At 46.7% G+C, this 17,750-nt stretch overlaps 2 protein-coding genes across 54 annotated transcripts in view; one reads left to right on the top strand and one right to left on the bottom strand.

Annotated features, from left to right (window-relative positions):
- Positions 1-1,974, bottom strand: part of ERC1 (ELKS/RAB6-interacting/CAST family member 1) — a 536,900-nt gene extending 534,926 nt beyond the window's left edge. For 15 of the 50 annotated variants that reach the window (XR_010148220.1, XM_063786194.1, XM_063786198.1 and 12 more), the window contains exon 1: positions 499-768. The gene's annotated coding sequence lies outside the window, so the exon portion shown is untranslated. Of the gene's footprint in view, positions 1-498; positions 799-1,373; positions 1,463-1,905 lie in introns of those variants that run through there. The other 35 variants (XM_063786196.1, XM_063786199.1, XM_054663945.2 and 32 more) reach the window with 7 other exon arrangements.
- The window catches only part of RAD52 (RAD52 homolog, DNA repair protein), a 79,418-nt gene continuing 62,515 nt past the window's right edge, over positions 848-17,750 (top strand). Inside the window, exons 1-2 of one of the 4 annotated variants that reach the window (XM_009424588.5) lie at positions 848-950; positions 1,955-2,182. The gene's annotated coding sequence lies outside the window, so the exon portion shown is untranslated. Of the gene's footprint in view, positions 951-1,499; positions 1,710-1,954; positions 2,183-17,750 lie in introns of those variants that run through there. The other 3 variants (XM_009424583.5, XM_063786221.1, XR_010148231.1) reach the window with 3 other exon arrangements.

Raw genomic sequence — 17,750 nt, 5'->3', positions numbered from 1 at the left:
CCCACCCCGCCAGAAGAAAAAGAATCTAACCCTAAAGTAGAAACGTGAGATCTAGTGCAATAAAATAGGTTCTCCAACTGCCTCAAAGGCAACATGCACAGCTCATCGTCCTTTTGAAATACACTTCATCTTTTATCTCACCATTTCATCAAAAAGAAAAGAATCATCTTCAGCATTTTACATCACTCACCTAACCCAAAGATCCACCCTGACCGCACCCCAACCTCATGGCTCCCCAATTTCTCCGTCTCCCCACTACCTCGTCCGCAGCTTCACTAGTCCTAAGCCTCCCACCCTCCGCTCCCCAAGTGCCCAGAGCCCCAGTCCCCACTCCCCCACCTCCCGCCCCAGGATCCCCACATCTACCGCCTCGGCTCCCGCCCAATCCCGGAGCCCGGCTGGGTGGAGCCCGCGGGTGGGCGCCGGTGGTCTGGGTGGGGCCCGCCCCTCCCCACCCCCCGGGCTGCAGAGGAGGGGGAGGGGGTCGCGAAGCCTCACCTACAGCTCCGCCCCTCCCCGGGGGCGCGTTGCCCTGCCCAGCCCAGCCCGGGCCGTGAGCAAGAAGCTGGGTAGGAAAGGCGAAAGCCTCAGCACTAGCGACAGGGGGGAAGCTCTGGGTCCCGCGCGACTTCCGCGCTGTCGCCGCCGCCGCGGCCGTCTCACCGTCCTCAGGGCTGCCGCTACTGCTGCCGCTGCCGCCCGGGCACCGCCGCCGCCACTACCACCGCCGCCGCCACTACCGCCGCCGCCGCCGCCACAGCACGGCCCAGGCGCCCGCGACGTCACCGCGCCCCGCCCCCTGCGCGAGACACCTAGCCCCGCCCCCAGCCCCGCCGCGGGGCGCAGCGCGCCTCCCCGGGCTCCCGGCTCGGCTGCCTCCCTTTCCCTCAGCCTCCCGGGAGCGTGACGCGGCGGCCCGGGGGCCTCCGGGCGCCTTCCGGGGCACGCGGGTGAGGAACTGGGAAGCGGGGGAAATTCGGCGCCACGGCGGTCGATTAGCACCGAATCAGAGTGATGGGCGCGGAGCGTCCCTGCACACACACACACTCACACACTCATACACACACACACGACCCCTGCGGCCACGGGAGGGGAGAGCCGGGGTCGGCTCCGCGAGCGCAGGGTGGCGCTTGTCTCCTCCTGCTTGCCGTAGGAAGTGGACGCTGGAAGCCCGAGGAGCCGCTTCGTGTCTTCCCAAACCTAAGCGGCGCCCCACCCCCTTCTCGTGGCCCGTTACGCCCGGGGCAGCCAAGCGCCGCGGGAGCAGCGCCGGGATCGACCCTGGCTGCTGGGGGGACGCTTTGTCCCAAGAAAGGTGGTTTTTTGCCCCTTAGCTTCGTGGAACGCGGCCGCGAAATTAGTGGTCTTCTGACCTGAGACTCGCGGGGCTGCGCACACGGGCATCGCCGAGGACCCCAGCAATGGACGTCGTGTTCTGTGGTGATCCCGCCAGGACGCGGGGAGCGTGGGCGGAAATTAGTGTCCCCGTTCCGACCCTGCGCTGTGCCAAACGCTGCTTCGAGCTGTTTATTTAGCCTCCGACAGCTAAGCGAATCGGCGGGCGGCTGGGGCCTGGTGCAACCCGATTTTCTCGTGCAGACTCGCAGCCGGCTTTGGTTTTGTTTTTTGTGGTTTTTTTTGGAGCCATGCAGAGGGTAGCTACAGCCATTAATTTAAGGATGTAGATAAGCTATCTCTAAACCAAGAAAGTAAGAATGGTGTGAATTATATTTATTCCCAGCCTTCCAGTGTTTATTAAAATAATTTTCGGTGTCCTTGAGAGGAGTTAAAAGCCATCATTTTACTCCTGCTTACCTCCGCCACCGTAATTAACCACTTTATACTGCCTCATAATCCCATTAACAAATTGCAGTCGTTCCTCAGCCTTCACATTCATTCACTCACCAGTTTCTACTGTTTCATCCTGCCCGGACTCTTAATTGTTCCCTCCCAGGATCGACATGCACTTGGATCACTGCAGTTCCTGGGCCTGCTGTCATCTCCCCCTTCAGTACTTCCCACATATGACTACCAACTGTTAGACGATGTGCTGCCAGACCAGCCTTTCATTTCTTGGACATCCGGCTATTTACCCAGGAAAATACCCTTTGACTATTTTTCATGACCTTTCTCATCTGACTCGTGATCTGCCCATCTTGTTACTCCCTAGCAGTGTGGTAAGGTAAGAGAAAATTCAACTAGGAGTCAATAGATATTTCTGTTCTCATTCTCCCACTGTCTACTTGTGTGGCCTCGGGCAATTCATTCTACTTGTGGTCTTACTTAACTGTAAAGTGAGGTTTGAAGTAGGTGTCTGAGATACATCATGTCCTTAAAATATGTGGATCTGGAGAATTAAGTTGCTAAGCGCTATGTTATACACGGAAATACTGTCCTAACACAGATTCAGATTTTTGTTTTTTATTTTTTGCCACCACACTGGCAAAAAATATTATTTCCTGCCCTGCTCCAGTTATCTTTTTTAAAACCTACGTTTAGGATTTTTGATTAAAGCTAGCTAACCGAGCACATGTATTTACTGCCTCTTCTTCCTGAGACCCCATAAAATGATGATAAATAAAAGTGATACAAAATAGAAAATGAGAAGGGGGACATCGGAAGATAATTTTTTTTAATTTGACATGCAAAAAGTAAGTGTGGTCTGACAAAATAAAATGGAGAAAAGCATAATGTAGAATGGGTGTAGAGGGTGCTGTAGAAAGGAAGGGGACCTGTCAGCCCAGAAGTGCTTTAGGGAGACGGAGATTTGGAGATAACTACCAGACAGAGCAAGAGTGAGAAGCAGGGTTGAGACCAGGGAGACTAAATAAAGGTCTATATAAGGAAGAGCAGAACCCTCCCTATATCTCAGATACAATATCTAGGCATTTATCCAGGCTAAAATTAAGCACTCTGATAATCTGGGGAGATTTGGGTTAACTGAGTATTGAAGGGCCTAAGAGTAAAGTATTCTTTATTCTAGCACAATAGCTGGTTTCCTACCCACCCACTTTAAAGTGTAGTTGGGCAAGTTGGCAGGAACTTCCTGCTATGGTTTGGATATGGTTTTTTTGTCTCTACCAAATCTCATGTTGAAATTTGATTCCCAGTGTGATAGTATTGGGAGGTGGGTCCTGATGGGAGGTGTTTGGGTCATGGGGGCAGATTCTTCATGAAGGACGTGGTGTCATTCTTACAGTAGTGAGTTCTCACACTTGCGAAACTACGTTGGTTATCAGGAGAATGGATTTGTTCCTTGGAGAGTGGTTTGTTGTAAAGCCAGGACTCACCTTGGGTTTGATTTCTCTTTGCATGTGCACAGACACTATTCCTTGACCTTCTCCGCCATGTCTTGATGCAGCACAAAAACCCTCACCAGAACTGAGCAGATGCTAGTGCCTTGCTTCTTGTACAGCCTGCAGAATTGTGAGCTAAACAAACCTGTTTTCTTTATAAATTACCCAGCTGCAGGCATGCCTTTATAGCAACATAAAATAGACTAAGACACCTCCCAAGTTCACAAGACTCCCCATCAGCATTCCAACTGCCTCATCTTACGTATGAACAGACAACTAAGTGTTATTAGGTATTTAAGAAAAGTCTCCAACGTGGACTGTGGGGGCAGATAAACAGAAACTTCAGAGAATTTAGAAAGGAAAACCTAATTAGTATACTAGGATACTCAGATGAAGTAACAATCCAAGGTTTAAAAATAGATCTTGAAATTTAAAATAAATTGCCAAATTATAAATTTAATTAAAATATTGAAAGATAAAGTCACTGAACTTTTAAAGAAAATAGAAGCAGCCTGGGCAACATAGTGAGACCCCATCTCTTTAAAAATGTTTTAAAACTTAGCCAGGTATGGTGATGTGCACCTGTGGTCCTAGCTATTCAGGAGGCTGAGGTGTAAGTATTACCTGATCCTGGGAGGTCAAGGGAGCAGTGAGCCAGGATGGTGGTGCTGCACCCCGGCCTGGGTGACAGAGCAAGAGACCTTACTTCAAAAAAGAAAAGAAAAAGAAATAGGGCTGGGTGCAGTGGCTCGCGCCTGTAATCCCAACACTTTAGGAAGCTGCACCCCAGTCTGGGTGACAGAGCAAGAGACCTTATTTCAAAAAAGAAAAAAGAAAATAGGGCCGGGTGCAGTGGCTTGCGCCTATAATCCCAACACTTTAGGAGGCCAAGGCAGGCAGATCGTTTGAGCCCAGGAGTTTAAGACCAGCCTGGGCAACATGGCAAAACCCTTTTTCTACAAAAAAATACAAAAATAAGTCAAGTATGGTGGCATATGCCTGTGATCCCAGCTACTCAGGTGGCTGAGGTGGGAGGATAGCTTAAGCCCAGGAGGCAGAGGTTGCAGTGAACTGAAATAACACCACTGCACTCCAGCCTGGGCAACAGAGCCAGATCCTGTCTCAGGAAAAAAGAAAAAAAAGAAAATAATAAATATACAAAGGGGTGGAAATTGTAAGAGAAAATAAGATAAAGAATTAGTTCAACAGGACTAATATGTGAAAAAGAGAAAACAAAGTAAATGAAGGACAGAAAATTATTGAAAAAATAATGCAAGACAATTTCCTAGAACTGAAAGAATCCACTAGTGCAGAACTAAAAGAAAAAAAAATTCAACTATGTGAAATGTTTGAACTCTAAATATAAAGAAGATTCTAAGTTTCCAAAGAGGAAAAAAAGGAGCCCATAAAAGGACAAAAATCAAACTGGCGGGCTGGGCACGGTGGCTCACACCTGTAATCCCAGCACTTTGAGAGGCTGAGGCGGGTGGATCACGATGTCAGGAGTTTGAGACCAGCCTGGCCAACATGGTGAAACCTCGTCTCTACTAAAAATACAAAAATTAGCCAGGCATGATGGCGGGCACCTGTAATCCCAACTACTCAGGAGGCCGAGGCAGGAGAATTGCTTGAATCCGGGAGACGGAGGTTGCAGTCAGCCGAGATTGTGCCATTGTGCTCCAGCCTGGGCAGTGAGCAAAACTCCATCTCAAAAAATAAAAATAAATTTTAAAAAAGAGTTACTTAAACGTGTGCTCAAGCAAAATGAGGGAGAAATCAGGGTATCTGACAACATCCAGTAATCACTAGATCCAATTCAGGAAAACAGTAAAGGGAAGTCCCAGGAACTTAGTTAGATTGGAACAGAAGGGTAGGAGTTCTGGGAGAGAAAACGCCCGGAAAAGAGAGAATTAAACAGAATAATCAGTTACTATGATAAAAAAAAAAAAAAAAAAACTTAGAAGTTGCTGCTTTTAGGGGTTTCAACTTTTACACCCAACCTATTGATGAAGCATAGTCTTGCTATCGTTAAAACAGTTTAGGCTCAGTAGGTCACATCTGTAATCCCAGCACTTCTGGAGGCTGAGACAAGAAGATCACTTGAGGACAGGAGTCAGAGACCACCCCAGGCAACACAGCGAGACCCTGTCTCTACAACAAAATTTTAAAAATTAGCTGGGAATGGTGGCACACACCTGCAGTTCTTAGCTACTTGGGAGGCTAAGGCAGGAGGATCCCTTGAGCCCAGGAGTTCAAGGCTGCAGTGCACTATAATGGTACCACTCTCCAGCCTGGGCAACAGGGTGAGACCCTGTCTCAGAAATAAAAACAAAAGCAGGCTGGATGTGGTAGTTCACTCCTGTAATCCTAGCACTTTGGGAAACTGAAGCAGAAGGATTGCTTCAGCCCAGGAGTTCAAAGCCAACCTGGGCAACATAACGAGACCCTGTCTCTATTTTAAAAACAAGGCCAGGTGCGGCGGCTCACACCTGTAATCCCAGCACTTTGGGAGGCCGAGGCAGGTGGATCACCTGAGGTCGGGAGTTCAAGACCAGCCTGACCAACATGGAAAAACCCCATCTCTACTAAAAATACAAAATTAGCCAGACATGGTGGCACATGCCTGTAATTCCAGCTACTCGGGAGGCTGAGGCAGGAGAATCACTTGAACCTGGGAGGCAGAGGTTTCAGTGAGCTGAGATTGCGCCATTGCACTCCATCCTGGGCAACAAGAGTGAAACTCTGTCTAAAAAAAAAAAGGCCAGGTGCGTTAGCTCATACCTATAATCCAGCACTTTGGGAGGCCAAGGCGGGTGGATCACCAGGTTAGGAGTTCGAGACCAGCCTGCGCAAGATGGTGGAATACTAAAATACAAAAATTACAAAAATTGGTTGGGCGTGGTGGTGGGCGCCTGTAATCCCAACTACTCGGGAGGCTGAGGCAGGAGAATCGCTTGAACCTGGGAGCCGGAGGTTGCAATGAGCAAGACTCCGTCTCAAAATAAATAAATAAATAAATGTTTTTTAAAAAAAGTGGTGCTTGAACAATTGAATATCACATGCAAAAGAATGAAGTTGAACCCATACCTCACATATATGAAAATTAGTTCAAAATGAATCAAAGACCTAAGTGTAAAGCTTAAGCTAAAATACTCATAGAAGAAAATATAGGTATAAATCTTCATGGCTGTGGATTAGGCAATAGTTTCTTAGCTGTGAGACCAAAGGACAAGTAACAAAAGAAAAAAATTGAGACCAGGTGCAGTGGCTTTATGCCTGTAATCTCAGCACTTTGGTGGGGCCAAGGCAGGAGGGTCACTTGAGCCAAGGAGTTCAAGACCAGCCTGGGCAACATAAAGAGACCCCCATGTCTGCAAAAAATTTGAAAGATTAGCTGGGTGTGTTGGCATGCACCCATAGTCCCAGCTACTTGTGAGGCTGAGACAGAAGGATTCCTCGAACCCAGGAGATCAAGGCTGTGGTGAACCATGATTGTGCCACTGTACTTTAGCCTAGGTGACAGACCAATATCCTGTCTCCAAAAAAATAAAATTAATTGGACTTCATCAAAATATAAAACTTTTGTATTGGCCAGGCATGGTGGCTCACGCCTGTAATCCCAGCACTTTGGGGGGCCGAGGCAGGCGGATCACGAGGTCAGGAGATCGAGACCATCCTGGCTAATACTGTGAAACCCCGTCTGTACTAAAAATACAAAAAATTAGCCTGGTGTGGACAGGCGCGGTGGCTCACGCCTATAATCCCAGCACTTTGGGAGACTGAGGCGGGCAGATCACAAGGTCAGGAGATTGAGACCATCCTGGCTAACACGGTGAAACTCCATCTCTACTGAAGAATACAAAAAATTAGCCGGGCATGGTGGCGGGCGCCTGTAGTCCTAGCTACTTGGGAGGCTGAGGAAGGAGAATGGCGTGAAGCCAGGAGGCGGAGCTTGCAGTGAGCCGAGATCGCGCCACTGCACTCCACCTTGGGCGACAGAGCAAGACTCCATCTCAAAAAAAAAAAAAAAAAGTCTTTTGTATTATTCAGCCTTAAAAAGGAAGGAAATTCTGACATATGCTACACTGTGGATGAACCTTAAAGACCTTACACTAAGTAAAATAAGCCAGTCATAAAAGTATAGATCTTATATGATTACATTCATATGAGGTACCTAAAGTAGTCAAATTTATAGAGACAGGGCCAGGCACAGTGGCTCACATGCATATAATCCTAGCACTTTGGGAGCCTGAGGCGGGTGGATCACCTGAGGTCAGGAGTTCGAGACCAACCTGGCTAATATGGTGAAATCCCATCTCTACTAACAATACAAAAAAATTAGCTGGGTGTGGTGGCAGGCACCTAGAATCCCAGCTATTAGGGAGGATGAGGCAGGAAAATTGCTTGAACCCGGGAGGCGGAGGTTGCAGTGAGCCGAGATTGCATGGCTTCACTCTAGCCTGGGCAAAAGGGCGAAACTCTGTCTCAAAAAAAAAAAAAAAATTCATAGAGACAGAAAGCGTAATGGTGGCTGCCAGAGGATAGAGGGAGGGGGAAGAGGGAGTGTTTAATGGGTATAGAGTTTCCGTTTGGGAAGAAGAAACATTTCTGGAGAAGATAAGGGTGATGGCTGCAGATCGCTGTGAATGTACTTAATGCCACAGAACTATACACTGAAAAATAGTTAAAATAGTAAAGTGTTATGTTACTTACATTTTACCACAATAAATAAATATTTTAAAACTTGTGTGCATCCATTACACTGTTAAAGACTGAATTATATTCCTCCAAAATTCATATGTTGAAGCCCTAACTCCCAGTGTGACTATATTTGGAGATGAGGCCCTGAAGAGATAATGAAGGTTAAATAAGTCATAAGAATGGTATCTAACCCAGTAGGACTGGTGTCCTTATAAGAAGAGGAAGAGATACCAGTGACAAACATCAGAGAAAAGGTCCTGTGCAGATCCAAGAAGATGCAGCCGGCCGCGTGCGGTGGCTCATGCCTGTAATCCCAGCACTTTGGGAGGCCAAGGCAGGTGGACCACCTGAGGTCAGGAGTTCGAGACCAGCCTGGCCAACATGGAGAAACCCTGTCTCTACTAAAAATACAAAAATTAGCTGGGCATGGTGGCGGGCACCTGTAATCCTAGCTACTCGAGAGGCTGGGGCAGGAGAATCATCACTTGAATCTGGGAGGCAGAGGTTGCAGTGAGCTGAGATCACGCCATTGCTCTCCAGCCTGGGCAACAAGGGACGCTCCGTCTCAAAAAAAAAAAAAAAAAAAAAGCTTCAGGAAAAAACAACCTGCTGACACCTTGATCTTGGACTTCCAGATTCCAAAATTATGGCAAATAAATTTCTGTTGCTTAAACCACCCAAACTGTATTATTTTATTATGGTATCCCTAGCAGAATAATGTAGACTTTTATGCCAAGAAGTGGAGTGCTGCTGTAATAAATACTTTATAAATGTGGAAGTAACTCAGGAACTGGATAATGGGTAGAGAGTGAAAGAGTTTTGAGGTGCGTGCTGGAAAAAGCCTGATTGAGCCGTGTGCAGCTGCTCACACCTGTAATCTCAGCACTTCGGGAGGCTGAGGCGGGCGGATCACTTGAGATCAAGAGTTCGAGACCAGCCTGGCCAACATGGTGAAAGCTTGTCTCCACTAAAAATACAAAAATTAGCCAGGCCTGGTGGCACACGCCTGTAACCCCAACTACTGGGGAGGCTGAGGCAAGAGAATCGCTTGAACCCAGGAGGTGGAGGTTGCAGTGAGCCAAGATCATGCCACTGCACTCCAGCCTGCTTGACGGAGTGAGACTCTGTCTCAAAACAGAACAAAAATTAGCAGGCATGGTGGTGCGCACCTGTAGTCCTAGCTACTCAGGGCAGGGGCGGGCGGGGGTGTGGGGCTGAGGTGGGAAGATCACTTGAGCCTGGGAGGTCGAGGCTGCAATGAGCCGTGATCCCACCACTGCGCTCCAGCCTATGTGACAGAACAAGACCCTGTCCCCCCCGCCAAAAAAAAAAAAAGTCTAGATTGTCTTGAAGAGATTGTTGGTAGGAGTAAGGAATAAAGGTGATTCTGGGGAGGTCTCAGACGGAAATTAGGAACATATTATCGGAAAGTGCAGGAAAGGCCATCCTTTCTTCCACAAAGAATTTGGCCAAATGGTGTTCTAGTGTTTTGTGGAAAGTGCAGGTTCAAAGTGATAAATTTGGTTATTTAGCTGAGGAGATTTGTAACCAAACTGTTGAAGGTATGGCCTAGCTTCTTTTGGTTGCTTTAGTAAAATGTGGGAAGAAAGATAAACTGAGGGAATTATTAAGCAAAAACAAAACTTGAAGATTTGAAAAATTCTCAGTATTTCATAGAGATTATAGGTGCAATTTACAAATTTATTCAGCTTTCTCAGCGCAAGCCAGGAAGAGAGATGAGATTATACCAGCATAAACACTGTCATCTTGGACTAAAGGGGACACAGGACAGAAGGAAAGAAGGCTGACGTACTTCTGGGATCCTAAAGGATGAGGCAACAGAGTTATCTGGCTGTGAACACATGTTACCCTTTAAGAAAAGGGAAGACTGATCCCAAAGGAGATTCAGTTAGCAACAAGGCTGCCATTCGAACTGCAGGCCCAGAAGATACAGGTCTGGGGAGCTAAGATGTCTCCTCAGTTCCAGAGAGTCAAGCTGCTGCCATCCAGTGCCTCAGAGGCATGGCTGCTACCCAGGACCAATAGGGCCAACGTGGTGATGCTGCCTCCCCCGTGGCCCTAGAAGGCAAGCCTGCTAATCCACTGGACCAGGAGGGCAGAGCGTCAAGCCAAAGACAATTATTCTTGAGCCTTAAAGTTCAACAGAATTTGCCTTGCTAGGTTTTATTTTATTTTATTTTATTTTATTTTATTTTATTTATTTATTTATTGAGACAGAGTCTCACTCATTCTGTCGCCCAGGCTAGAGTGCAGTGGCTCAGTTTCAGCTCACTTCAACCTTCACCTCCTGGGCTCGAGCGATTATCCTGCCTCAGCCTCCTGAGTAGCTGGGATTACAGGCGTGCACCACCATGCCCGGCTAAAGTCTTACTAGGTTTTGAATTTGCCTGGGACCCATGTCCCCATGTCCCTGTCTTCTTTCCATTTTTTGCCTTTGGAATGGGAATGTCTGTTCTATGCTTGTCCCACTATTATACTCAGGAAGTACATAACTGGCCTGGTTTCATACATTGACAGTCAGAAAGGAACTTTGCCGCAGAATGACTCATATCTCAAGTATCACCCACACCTGATTTGGATAATATTTATTTTGGGTTTTTATTATTGTTGTGGTGGTGGTTGTGGTTGTTGTCGTTTTGAGATAGGGTTGCACTCTGTCGCCCAGGCTGGAGTGCAGTGGCACAATCTTGGCTCACTAGAACCTCCGCCTCCCTGGCTCAAGTGATCCTCCCACCTCAGCTTCCCAAGTAGCTGGGACTACAGCCACTTGCCCCCACATCTAGCTAATTTTTTTTTTTTTTTTTTTTGGTAGAGACGGGGGTTTCACCATGTTGCCCAGGCTGGTCTTGAACTGCTGACCTCAAGCTATCTGCCCACCTCAGCCTCCCAAAATGCTGAGATTACAGGTGTGAGCTACCACACCTGGCTATGATTTAGATGATATTTAAATGAGCCTTTGGACTTAGAGTTGATGCTGAAATGAGGTAAGACTTTTGCGGCTGTTGGGATCAGGATAAATGCATTTTATATGTGAGAAGGACATGAACTTTGGGGGTCCAGAGGACAGAATATTATGGATTGAATTGTATTCCCCCAAAACTCATGTTGAAGTCCTAATCCCCAGTGAGGTCATACCCAGTCTGTGGTATTTTGGTATGGCAGCCCTAGCCAAGTAATATAGACACTGTCAAGAAAGTGAAAAGGCACCCAGGCGCGGTGGCATGGTGGTGCATGCCTGTAATCCTAGCTACTCAAGAGGCTGAGGCAGGAGGCCTGAACCCGGGAGGCGGCGGTTGCAGTGAGCTGAGATCACGGCACTGCACTCCAGCCTGGGCAACAGAGCAAGACTCTGTCTCAGAAAAAAAAAAAAAAAAAAAAGAGGCTGGGTGCGGTGGCTCATGCCTGTAATCCCAGCACTTTGGGAGGTTGAGACAGGCGGATCACTTGAGGTCAGGAGTTCGAGACCAGCCTGGCCAACATGGTGAAACCTCGTCTCTACTAAAAATACAAAAATTAGCCGGGCATGGTGGCAGGCACCTGTAATCCCAGCTACTCGGGAGGCTGAGGCAGGAGAATAGCTTGAACCCGGGAGGCAGAGGTTGCAGTGGGCCGAGATCGCACCATTGTACTCCAGCCTGGGGGACAAGAGCGAGACTTCGTCTCAAAAAAAAAAAAAAAAAAGGAAAGACAACACAATAGGAGACATTTTGCAAATCACATATCCGATATTTTTTTTTCTAGCCTATATAAATAACTCTCTTCCCTCCCCTTCCACCCCCCGCCGGCCAAGATGGAGTCTCACTCTGTCGCCCAGGCTGGAGTGCAGTGGCACAATCTCAGCTCACTGCAACCTCCGCCTCGCGGGTTCAAGCGATTTTCCTGGCCTTAGCCTCCCGAGTAGATGGGATGACAGGTGCCCGCCACCACGCCCAGCAAATTTTCGTATTTTTAATAGAGACGGGGTTTCATCAGCACGATCTCGGCTCATTGCAAGCTCTGCCTCCCAGGTTCATGCCATTCTCCTGCCTCGGCCTCCTGAGTAGCTGGGACTACAGGCGCCTGCCACCACGCCTGGCTAATTTTTTGTATTTTTAGTAGAGATGGGGTTTCACCGTGTTAGCCAGGATGGTCTCAATCTGCTGACCTCGTGATCCGCCTGCCTCAGCCTCCCAAAGTGCTGGGATTACAGGCAGGAGCCACCGCGCCCGGCCAAGAGCTGCCATAATAAAATACTGCAAAATGGGTGGCTTAAATAACAGAAATTTATTTTCTCACAGCTTTAGAGGCTAGAAGTCCAAGATCAAGGTGCTGGAAATTTGGTTTATTGTGAGGCCTCTCTTCCTGATTGCAGACAGCCATCTTCTCACATGGCATATTCTCTGTGTATGCACACACACACACACACACACACACGCACAGAGAGAGAGAGAGAGAGACGGCACATGTGGTCTGGTGTCTCTTCTGACAAGGACACTAGTCTTATCTGTTAAGAGCCCCATTCTTACGTCCTCAATTAACCTTTTTTTTTTCTTTTCGTGAGACAGAGTCTCACTGTTGCCCATGCTGGAGTGCAGTGGCATGATCTTGGCTCACTGCAACCTCCACTTCCCAGGTTCAAGCGATTCTTATGCCTCAGCCTCCCAAGTAGCTGGGATTAGAGGCGTGTATCACCACGCCATGCTAAATCTTTGTATGTTTAGTAGAGACGGGGTTTCGCCATGTTGCCCTGGTTGTTCTTGAACTCCTAAGCTCAGACAGTCCACCCACCTCGGCCTCCCACAGTGCTAGGATTACAGGCGTGAGCCACCATGCCTGGCCGCATCATTTAACCTCACTTACCTCTTCAAAGGCCCTTCTCCAAATACAGGCACATTGGGGGTTAGGGCTAAAATCTATAAATTTGGGGTGAGCACAATTTCAGTTCATAACAATAACCTGTGGGGGTGGGTGGAACAGATGGGAATGGTAATGAGATTTCCCTGAGCATACCTTTTTTTTTAAAGTTTTACATTTTGAATCATATACATGGCTTATATCTATGTCTGTCTATCTATCTATCTATCTATCTATCTATCTATCTATCTATCTATCTACCTACCTATCATCTACTTTTTTTTTAAGAGACGGAGTCTCTGTCACCCAGGCTGGAGTGCAGTGGTGCAATCTCAGCTCACTGCAACCTCTGCCTCCTGGGTTCAAGCAATTCTCCTGCCTCAGCCTCCCGAGTAGTTTGGATTACAGGTGTGCACCACCACCTCCTGGGTTCCAGTAATTCTCCTGCCTCAGCCTCCCGAGTAGCTGGGACTACAGGTGCACGCCGCCATGCCCAGCTAATTTCTTTTGTATTTTAGTGGAGACGGGGTTTCACTGTGTTGCCCAGACTGGTCTCAAACTCCTGAGCTCAGGCAATCTGTCCACCTTGGACTCCCAAAGTGCTAGGATTACGGGCCTGAGCCACCTCACCCGGCCAGTTTATATATTTTTAAGAACTTAATTCAAAAATGATGAAGCAAATGAACCTAGTTATATAAAATTGACACTATAGCCACACTGAAAAAATTTTAATTCAAGTTACATTTGAACATAGTATTCTGACTGCACATCCTTAATTGTATGTAGTTTAAGAACTACAAACGGCCAGGCGTGGTGGCTCACGCCTGTAATCCCAGCACTGTGGGAGGCCAAGGCGGGCAGATCACGAGGTCAGGAGTTCGAGACCAGCCTGACCAACATGGTGAAACCCTGTGTCTACTAAAAATACAAAAAAAAAGAAAAATTAGCCGGGCATGGTGGCATTATCTAAATGTCTTTGGAAAGATAGTCCAGAACGAAAGGACAGTTGGTGCCTCTACTCACAGGGATTGAAGAAACACGAGACCGTGGAAAACTGTATCTCAGTAGCCAGTCTGTGGGACATTCTATAAGACAAGTGGCCTGGAATCATTAAAAATATCAATCAGTGTCAATGTCACTGTCATTGTAGCAAATGTTGTCAGTGTTCTGCCCATATTCACTCAACTTGATCATTTCAATGTCCCATTCACAGCTGATGTCCCACTCATAGGTTTTGCATTTCTTTGCTCAAGGGCTTTTTCCCTAAACCCATGTCTAAGGCGGAGAATTAATACCCTCCCAGGGGGCAACCCTCAATTAGTGACTGATAAAAGTCAGTGTATAAATATTCCAGCTCCCTCACCCTCTGAGTGAGATAACTCTGAAATATATGGTTATACTAGTTCCCTGAGCTCCCCAACATTCCCAAAGCAGTGTTCAGTGGTGACTGGCTTGATAACACACGCTATTGTCTGCTTTCTTTCCCTGTCTCACTTCCCCGTTACCTACTGGTGTTGTTAGAGTGGGTAGATAGGCAGATAGGAGCAGGGCAGGATAGGGTCCCAAAGAATGTCAGACAACTATCAGGTGACTGCCAGGCAAATGTCAGGCGGCTGGTCAAAGGGGAGGGGAAATTTTCCTAATAAACAGGAGACATCTTGGGCTTGTGGGCAACAACTTCTTGGTAAGAACTTGAAATGGTGGAGTTTGACCTTCCTCAGGGGACATGGCCAGGCAAGCATGGTAAGGTGCAAAATGGCAGCGTTTGACCCATACGTGACCTTCCTCTGGGGGCACTAGACCAATAAGGGAAAATTGCTCTAAGAGAGGATGCACATAACTTCAGTATGGCACATGTGCCCCTCCCAGATACTAGCAAGACATTGCACATGCAGCAATTAGCCAACAGCCTGCCAAGGGGGAGGGACAAGAGGAAGAGACGGGGGAAAAGTCAGAAAATAGCAAATCTGCAAGTCCTGAGCCAGCAATCAGGCAGAGTACTGAATTTTTGAGTTGCCTGCTTGGTTCCTTGCATGTGTGCTTTTATTTGCTTCAGTGAATTCTTGTTTCTGCCTTAAATCTACTTCTGTCTCAGCCAAATTCATTCTCCCAAGAAGACAAGGATCGAGGACTGTGGAACCAACTCAGACTCGCCACGGCTAACAATGTTTCCTGGGATCGCCTCCCAAATAAACTGCTTGTACTTGAACCCTTGTCTCAGAGTTGACTACTGGAAGAACCCCAGATAAGACAATCTGCGAGTAGAAATGTCAGATAATGCAGTTAGATATGAATCTGGAATTCAGAGGAGAGGCTCATGCAACTTGCGAGTCATCATCAAAAAGATGTCATTTGTTCTGTTTGTCTACTGCAGGAAGACAGATTACCCTAAAATTTAGTGGCTGAAAACAACTCTATTTTATTGTAGCTTACAATTTTGTGGATTGGGAATTAGAGCCTGTCTCATCTGGGCAACTCTTCTGTTCCCCATGGCATCACCTGAGGTCACTCCATGGTATTCAGCTACCAGACGAACTCATCTGGAGTATCCAAGTATTCATTCACGCTCATATCTGGCACCTTGGCAGGGATGACTGGAAGCCTGGGCTCAGCTGGGACTGCTGACCGTAGTACCTACAAATGGCCTCTTCAGCATGGCTTCTTAAATGGCTGCTCGGAGCTACCAAGAGACAGGAAGTAGAAGCTGCTAGTTTCTTAAAACCCAGAAATGGTACAATTTCATTCCTGCCATTGGTCAAAGCAGTCACAGAGCCTTCCAAGAGGAAACACAGACCCTCACTTCTCACTGGGAAGTTTGTCAAAGAGTTTGGGGCTTTTCTTTTGAGAAGGAGTCTTGCTCTGTCGCCCAGGCTGGAGTGCAGTGGCAAGATCTCGGCTCACTGCAACCTCCGCCTCCCGAATTCAAGCAATTCTCCTGGCTTGGCCTCCCAAGTAGCTGGGATTACAGGCATGCACCACCACACCCGGCTAATTTTTTTGTATTTTTAGTGGAGACAGGGTTTCACCATATTGGCCAGGCTGGTCTCGAACTCCTGACCTTGTGATTCACCTGCCTCAGCCTCCCAAAGTGCTGGGATTACAGACGTAAGCCACTGCCACCAGCCCTGGGGCTGTCTTTAATCCACTACAACATTGCAAAGCTGTGAGCCAGGATGAGAACGCCAGAGGTATGAATGTGGATTAAAAGTCCAAGCACTGAAACTTTCAATGTTTAGAGACCAGTGAGATAAAGAACCAGCAACAGAGACTCAGAACTATATCATATTCTGCTGATAAGCCAATAAGATGATAATGATAACTAAGAATTGACATTGGCTTTAGTGATGTAGACATAATTGGGGACCTTGACAAGAGCAGTTTACTGGGGGTGGTTGAGTTGAAACTTTGATTGTTTCAAAAGAGAATGGAATGAGCGGAAAGATAGTTTGTGAGTGCTAGCAATTATTCAGAGAATTTCTGCTATAAATGGGAGCAGGAGGATGTATCGGGAGCTAATGGGAGAAATGAGGTCAACATTATTTCTTGTGTAGCTTTCTCTTATGCCCAAATTCCACTGGATATCATCCACTTCTGGTTACTTCTGGTTTGGGATGTATAGGTGAAGGAATAGTTTTGGATCCTCCTTTATTACCTGTTTTATTTGCATAATTGGACAATAACTAAACTTGCTTTAAATATCTCTTAAAGCATTTTAAATTCAAATTTGGGGAGAGGAATATGAGAGTGGTTTTTGGTCATTGTTTAGCCATATACAATATTGTCTTACCTTCTGCATTTGAAGTTTTTGATACCTGATAAATGTTTGTATTGTGTAGTTGAACAAGAATTTGCCACATGAAGGTTTACAGTTGTAGTTTATGTTAAGTTCTTTACAGTAGTCCCCTCTCATCTTTATCCCCCACTTGGAACTATCTACAGTAGTTCCAGGACCCCCCCCTCCCAGTGGATGATTGAAACCATGGATAGTACCAAACCCTATATATATATTATGTTTTTCCTATACATACATACCTATGATGTTTAATTTCTAAATTAGGCGGAGTAAGAGATTAACAACAACTAATAATGTAATAGAACAGTTATAACAATATACTATAATAAGAGCTACATGAATGTGGTTTCTCCCTCTCAAAATGTGTTACTGTACTCACCTATCTTTGGTCCATGGTTGTCTGTGGGTGACTGAAACTGCATATGAGGCAGGGGACTACTGTAACCACAGGTGTTGGAAGGCAGCATAGCAGAGTAGTTAGGGTCAGGACTGCGGAGGAAGACTGCCTAGGTTCATATTATGATGTAAACTCTCCATGCCTCACTTTTCTTATCTAATGCGGAGATAATAATAGTAACTCATTTGTAAAGTTATTATAAGTATTAAATGAGAAAATACATGTAAAACACTTAGAGTAGCACAGGTCATCACTTACTTAGTATGTAGTAAGTATTTGATGAGGTTAGTTACTATTCTTATTGAGCAGTGAATCAGTTAGGAATGCTTTCGGCTGCAAGGAGGAGAATACTGATTTACAGTGGCCTCAGTGAGAAGCCTGCATTTCTCTCACAGAGCAGGCACTGCAGAGGTAGGCAGCTGCTAAAACAGGTTCCTTTCTACAGCTCCAGGGGTCTGAGTTGGCCACTCTTCAGTTCCCTCGGACCTCCCCTGTTGTTTGCCGCACCACCAATCATCACATTCTCAAAGGCATTCAAGGCAGAAAGCTGGGAACAAGGAAGGGCAGAGAGTTTCTCTTCATGAGCCTCTCTCTTACTAGAGAAGAAAAAACCTGCCTTTTATGTGTTCTTTTGTCTCGTTTTTCATGACTGTCTTCATTTGAGAAAGTCCTCAGGCCAAAAAATGGAGGTGCTGGCAGTTGGAGATCA

The sequence above is a fragment of the Pan troglodytes genome, chromosome 10, assembly GCF_028858775.2.
Source record: "Pan troglodytes isolate AG18354 chromosome 10, NHGRI_mPanTro3-v2.0_pri, whole genome shotgun sequence".
NCBI classification, from domain to species: Eukaryota; Metazoa; Chordata; class Mammalia; order Primates; family Hominidae; genus Pan; species Pan troglodytes.
Note: the sequence above shows the minus strand (reverse complement) of the source record. Positions and strands in the feature narration are given on the sequence as shown.